The sequence below is a fragment of the Sorex araneus genome, chromosome 1 (assembly GCF_027595985.1).
Source record: "Sorex araneus isolate mSorAra2 chromosome 1, mSorAra2.pri, whole genome shotgun sequence".
NCBI classification, from domain to species: domain Eukaryota; kingdom Metazoa; phylum Chordata; class Mammalia; order Eulipotyphla; family Soricidae; genus Sorex; species Sorex araneus.
In genome coordinates, this window is record NC_073302.1 from 411,913,514 (window position 1) to 411,920,937 (window position 7,424).

Genomic DNA, 7,424 nt, shown 5'->3' on the forward strand with positions numbered 1-7,424 from the left:
CTGTCCAAAATTTCATCAAGAAAACAAAAGAGTTAGTTGAACACAGAAATAAAAAAAAGTAGCAGATAGTTCACCACATGGCTGTGTGTGTATACACAAAAAACACAAAAACATTGTTTAATGGAATGCTTTAGATGATCTTTTACACTTGTGCTACTTTCATGATACTTAGCAAGTCTCTTCTATATCCTATCAAAATCCTTGCCAGGCAACTTCCTCTGCTATTTTCTGAGAGCAGAAAACTGATATTCCGACAGAGGTGAGATTGATATTTTTATATCTGCCATTCAGAATAGTCTTCAAGCTATGGAAAAATGGTGTGATGTAGCTTGTGAAATACTATCTTTTTCTCTTGTCAGTTTATGGATTGGGGTAGTTACTTATTCTAAGATAGTTTTCTTTCACAAAATATATTGTGTAAAGAAGAAATGAAGTGCTTCTGAAGTGAGTAAAGAAACTGTCACCATAATACAATAGTTTTCATTATTTGTATTTCTATTCCCTTGACTAGTGGTTAAGACTTAGGATTGGGGCATGGCATGTGTTAGGTTCTAGGTTCCATTCCCAGCATTCCAAAAAATAAATAAATATTTAGGGTTTCTGAGACCAGTTACTTTGTTAGGATTCTGTCTCTGCTGCTTACTAAATATCTGACAATAGAGAAGTTAATTAAGTTTTATGAGACCCAAATTATCCACCTATAAAATTGGTGTATAAGTACTTCCCATGCATATTTTGAGGATTTAATGAGTGAATTTCTGAAATTAGAGAGTGGCATATGGTTGTTTCTCATTAAATGTTGACGATGGCTACTATTTTCTATTAGTTTAACCCAGGGTTAAACTAACAGTATGGGGTATTAAGCATATTACTTTTCTATGAAAACATGCTCTTCGGTAGATACACATAGTACATAAAAATGTATGTGGATCCCTAGTCTTTTTGAGGACTTGTGAATATAGAGGCATATGAGGGTTCCTAGGCTTCCAGTTGAGGGATAACTGGAAAGTGTTCTAGTTATTCCAAAGCTACAGTAACTATCATAGAAATCTGTCTAGTTGCCTTGATAAGATTCTACTGTCTAACTGTTTCATACCCACTGGTGATTGTAATATGTTTAAAACAATGTAATTTGCATTGGTATAAAATATAGACAATGTGGTTGTCAAAGTCTAGATATAGATACATAGCCTCAAGAAACCATTCAACTGGGAAGATCTCTAAGGCCACCTGAACAAAACCCAACAAACATTCTAATTCCTTTTGAATTCAGTTCTGATTATGCTAGCTAAATGCAATACCAAACTGCTTCCCCCATAAATTGCAGTGAGAGCGAAGGCAGTCTTAGCTTTCTTAAAAGAGAATTATAATGAGTTTATGTATTATTCTTGTAAAAAATGAAAGAAAATAGACATTGACATATAGCATATCAATTTTAGAAATAAGCCATAATGATTTGACCATTTTAATACTACATAGTATTAATTGTAGTTACCAAGCTCTATGTGTATCCCTTGGACTTATTTTATAATTGGAAGTTTGTATCTTATGTTCTCCATCATTCGTTAATCCCTTCTTCTGTCCCTGGTAACCACTAATTGTTTTCTGTCTATGATTTTTAAAATTTTTAATATTGCATATATAAATGAAATTATATGAAATTTGGCTTGTTTGCTGAGCATTAGGACTGTATTACTCTTGCTTTATGGGATAATTAATTACATAGCTTGCATTTGGATCCTTCTGGGACAGAAGAATATTGTTTTACCTTATCTCATAAGTCTATATTCACCCAATGTTCAATAAGAACAAGATTTTTACCTTATGTTCCTGGCATTATTAAAATATACTGTCTGAATGGATAAATAATTTTCTTATAACCCCTACATAGGATTCATTTGAGTGTGACTCATTGATAAAGAAACTCTAGTTTTGCCAAATGGCTTTGAAAGTTATTTTTATTTCTTTTTACAATGTAACTTCTAAGTCAAGGATCATGCAAATAATTTTAATTTATCATGTACACCCAGGTTTGATTCCCTTTTCCCTCTCGGAGAGCCCAGCAAGCTACCGAGAGTATCCCACCCGCAGGCAGAGCCTGGCAAGCTACTCATGGCATATTTGATATGCCAAAAACAGTAACAACAAGTCTCACAATGGAGATGTTACTGGTACCTGCTTGAGCAAATTGATGAACAATGGGACAGTGTTACAGTGCTACTCTAGTTGGAAATGTTAACCTGAGTTCACTAATGTTAAATAGCGTAGAGGCAGAGATTAATTTCTGGAATATAATGATTATAGTAATCTCCACTCCTTTTACAGGAGCCTGCTTTTTATGTTATTTATTTAGTTTTTCTTGTAATGTGTCTATAATCCAGTCTAATGAGCTGTTACTTCTTAGTTGTAATTCAAATGAATGACCAAGATAATAACTCCTATGTTCTATGTATGTGGGCCATTTTCTAAAAGAAATAGTCATTTCCTCAGCAGTGCTAAAGAGATGAGCAGCTTCTGTGTGAGCATCTGTCAGTTACAAGATCTGCTTATGAGCATCACTGGTAGCAACATGAACTATCATCCTTCTGAAACAATGCCAGATTCTGTTTCTCCCTCAAGCTGTCTGAATGCTTCTGCAAACTTCTTTTATATAGTTCCTCTTTTGGTAGGATCTGGGATTATCAAATTAGTCTTTTGATTCGTGCCTAAATCTATACCATCCTTCATTAATAGAGAGATCAGTGGTAGCTAATCAGATACTACACTTGATCTTAGCCAAAAGGCCGAGAAGCGATGTGGTAGCTAATCAGAGACAAAAAATTTTAGTCACTTGTTTGAGCTGTGAAGGGCAAAAGTTTCCAAGTCACGGTTAGCAAGACATGGTTTCAGAGAAGAACGGAGAAGTGGCTTCTGCTTATTTTATAACAGTGGCACGTGAGTCATGCTAGTCTCTGAAGGAAGACACTGCTCAAACCTATCAGAGGATGCTGATAGGCTGGTGTCAGGACTTTGCAGTGACTGGTATGGTATTCATAAAATACAGACTTCTTCATTAGCAACCCATCAAACCAAGTGAGTGGAACCATTTTACTGGAGCTCCACAATTAGAAAAGCGCGACCCAGAGCTACCCAGTGTTCCCCATCAATAATAGGACATTAATCACTGAGATCATTACATTAGAGCAAGCTAATCATTAGGCTAACAGGATTGGATAAGCCACACTCTTTAGAGCTATTCAGGTGCCGTAGGGGGTGGGAAACACCTGCTGAAGTTAAATGCTCTTACCAGCATTTCATCAAGATAGATGGAAAAGATGCCAATGTTCATTTTTGCCATGGTCACATGCTTTTGTGTTTTTTGTGTATATACACACAGGCATGTGGTAAACTATCTGCTACTTTTTTTATTTCTGTTTTCAACTAACTCTTTTATATATAGCCTGTTGGGGATATGACTTTGGCTTTCACCAATATTCCTGTTCTATGTAAGTCCCATACCATGTTTTTATATCCCACAAAGGAGAGCTATCTTCCTATGGCTATTTTTCTCCTTCTGACTCATTTCATTCAGCATGGTTATTGCCATGTCCATCCATTCATACGAAAATTTCATAACCTAATTTTCCCTGGTGGCTGCATAGTATTCTCCTGTGTTGATGTACTACAGTTTCTTTATTTTGGAGACATCTTGACTGATACAGAATTTACCTTTGTCACTAGCTCTGCAAACTCAAAAAATACCCTAACTTTTTGACTCTTGAGTTTTCTCATCTGTAATGAGAAAAGTCACCAATCTTCATAGGATTAATTAATTTAGATTAAGTGAGCTGACATTTAAAATGCCAGAAAGATAATGTAGCAGGTCAACCTGGGTTTGATACCTTGTACTGAGTACCACCTGGTGTTGTCAAAAAAACCCAAAATTAAAAAATAAAATGCCTAATAAAGTCAGTATTGAGATATTATTATTAACAGAGTACAGATATTAAGGGCATGGACTAGCTGATCATATATACTTAGTGTTGTATAAGAAAAAAATTATTTTTCTTTTTGGTTTTGGGGCAATACCTAGCGATACTCAGGGGTTACTTCTGGTTCTGCCCTCAGGCAGTGCTTGGGGGAGCCATATGAGATGGTTGGGATTTAACCTGGGTCAACACCATGCAAAGCCAGTGCTCTACCCATTGTACTATCTCTGTGGCCCACGTACAATAAAATTTAAAGTTAGGATTAACTTTAAAGTTAGGGCAGAGAGTCTCTTGCCCGAGCACCTGGCTGTCTTCCCTGGGGTCCCTTGGAGGGGGTGGGCTTCAGCTTCCCTCCCTGCCCCGAGCAGAGCTCCCTCGGCCAAAGATCTCTGGAGCCGAGCCACAGCCATGCTCAAGGGCCCTCTCCACACATTTGGATGAGCCTCACGCATGAAGGTACTGACAGAGGAACCCAGGTGTGTGAGACCCGGCGCTGAGATCTCTAAGTTTGCTTGGATCGGGACTGGGCCTCTTCCGCCCAGATCCCCCATTTTCCAGTAGCTAGGCGGCCACACCCAGAAACTGCCCCTGGCACATGTAATTCTGTCAACGGCCAAGATCCAGAGACTATAAAACCAAGTTCCCAACATCTTATAGCCTAGTTCTCCCTTTTGGAGAACCTGGCAAGCTACTGGGAGTTTCCTGCCCACATGGAAGAGCCTGGCAAGCTCCTTGTGGCATATTCATATGCCAAAACCAGTAATAATGATGGATATCATTGCCCTGACTCTGAAAGAGCCTCCAATGTGGCACCATTGGTTGGGAAGGACGAGTAAAGAGAGGCTTCTAAAATCTCAGGGCTAGGACGACTCGAGACGTTATTGAGACTGCTCAAGAAATTCGACGATCAACGGGATGATGATGATGAGGAGGAGGAGGAGGATTAAATTGCTTCACTGAAGCATGATCAAATATTAATGTGGAGAAAAATATGCCTTTAGAATTTGACATATATGTGTCAGGAACTATTCTACATGTAACAAATAGGAATATCTTTATCCCTTAAAATGAGTTTATAAGGTTAAAAACTTTTATTATCTCCTGTTATAGATGAGGAAACTGAAAAATAGTTAATATTTAAGATTGCATAATTAGTGAATAGTAGAGACAGGATACGAATTTAGGAAATTTAGAAAGGTCCACATATTTTAGTAATTTTCCATATAGTTTTGTTTGAAAAATGCCATAGAATAACATTAAAATTTCTTTTTTGCATTAGTGTTGTTCAGAAAATCCAAGCATACTGAGTCACTGAGGGCTAGTTAATGTTTGTTTACTTCCCTTTAAGACCCAGTTTGCCAAATGCTGATTGAGGAAATACCAATACTTACAAATTTATCAACAGATTTTTGCCTTAGGTTTAACAAAATGTACAAAATAGTATTTTTTTTTAAATGAAGTTGATTTGATTTTATATGAAATAGTCTCAGAATACATTTACTTAATTTTGATATTACATGTCAAAAGCAGAGAGCAATTGTTGGGGATTTCAGCAATCATGGTTAATGAAGATCATTAAATATGCACAGTTTTATTAAGAGAAGGTCGGGAGTTATCTAAGTGCTCTGGGTTGCAGGCCTTGCCCATACAGGGATCTAGTTTCAATCCCTGGTGCTGTATGACTCATTCTAGCAAGACTGGATTTAAGCCTGGTGGCTTCTAGCGCATTGGTCTGAGCAGTACCACATCACAAGCATCCAGTGTGAACTATCGAATCCAAATGACCCAGAATAACCCATAGGGCTTTAGGGCACTTCTTGGTAGCCCCTCTCCTCCACCCCCAAACCAGACAAATTGCAAAACTAGGACATTTTAACTTAGAGTTCAAGAATTTTAAACAATTAAAACAAAGGATATAAAGATGCTAAGAACAATTGCATCTGTGTGATTTATATATATATATATATATATACATATATATATATTAAATCACCTTTATAGACCCAGGTACTCATCATGATTAAGGTCGATAACTATAGAGGTAAAAGTATGAAATATGTTAAAGTATATTAGATAGAAAATGCAAATGACATGGAACAAATCATGCCTCAACTGTTCTTAGCTTGATTTCCCTTGAATTTAAAGGCCTATATGTTTTCTCTCTGTTAGTTTTCTGAGTAAAACTGCTCATTTTTCAGTTTTAAAGTTTCAAAGTTTGATAATACCATGTATTAATTTGATAGTGTTTTTTATTTTTGCTATGCAGTGTCAATTTGGACATTATAGAATGTAGAGAACTACAGTGTTTGTACATAAGCAGTAATGCAGAAATATTCTTTAATTGATCTTGGAAACTTGGTTATGTGCCTGAGCTTTCATTGTGAATTTTTCAGTTGATTCCTATAAGTGATTGGTGACTTTAGTTATTAAATCTACTTATTTTGATAGTTCAATAGAAAACGCATGATATAACATCAGTTTCAGTGTCACGAATAATTTATCTATGAAATGGTGAGGTGGAGAGCAATAATCAAGTTTCTTGACTCTTGCCTGTACTATGATTGTAAGTTCATTGAATCCATTAGAACAGGTGGTATTGTTTAAATTAAAATATTTGCAAATAATAAAAATTATGACAAAGTTACCTTGATTTCTGTAGGAATACTTTTACTCAAGGAAGTTGTGGGATTTTTTTTATTTAAAAGAAAATTCTAAATTTATTTAAAAGTGGAATAAGTAATTTAAAAAAATTACTGCTATTTCAATTGAGGGAAAAGTCCCATACAATGCTATTCACAGTTTCATTTCATTGTTATTTGGAGCCATTTTAATACATCTTAGGTTCTCATTTCTCAGGAGATTCAGAATAAGTAGCTGACCTCAATCTGACAGTCAAAATGAGACTACTTTTTTCCCTCTCTTTCAAGCACTACTCTTTCAAGCACTACTTTTTTTCCTTTCAAGCATTAGCGTATATTAAGGTGAATGTTGTGTGCTGTGTAGCAGTAGGAACATATTTTTTCCACATGTCCTGCTTTATTTGGACTCATTAGAAAGAGTACACTACCTACCTTTGCTACCAGGATTGAAAAGAGACCTAGAGCACAAGATACAGGGATGAACAACAGTTAATTCAAGTGATCCACAAATTAGTCTGGGAAAAGTGTTCTCAAAATATGTATTTTAGGGGCTGGAGAGATTGTACAGTGGGTAATACACTTGTCATGCATGCAGCTGACCTGGGTTCCATTCCGGGTATCCTACATGGTCCCTTGAGCTCTGACAGGAATAATTCCTGAGTGCTGAGGCAGGAGTAATTCCTGAGCACTGTGAGGTGTAGCCCCAAAGCAACAACAACAGCAGCAACAAGGTTTGTAGTTAACCTATATCCAAATTATAAATAGGCTTTGTTTAAAATGAAAATTTCTAAAACAAATTTTCCAAGGCGTTCTCAGG

General features: G+C 36.4%; 1 pseudogene; it reads right to left on the bottom strand.

Moving 5' to 3' along the window:
• Window positions 1–2,684: 2,684 nt before the first annotated feature.
• Window positions 2,685–2,795, bottom strand: LOC129401132 (U2 spliceosomal RNA; annotated as a pseudogene).
• Between the last annotated feature and the right edge of the window lie 4,629 nt (window positions 2,796–7,424).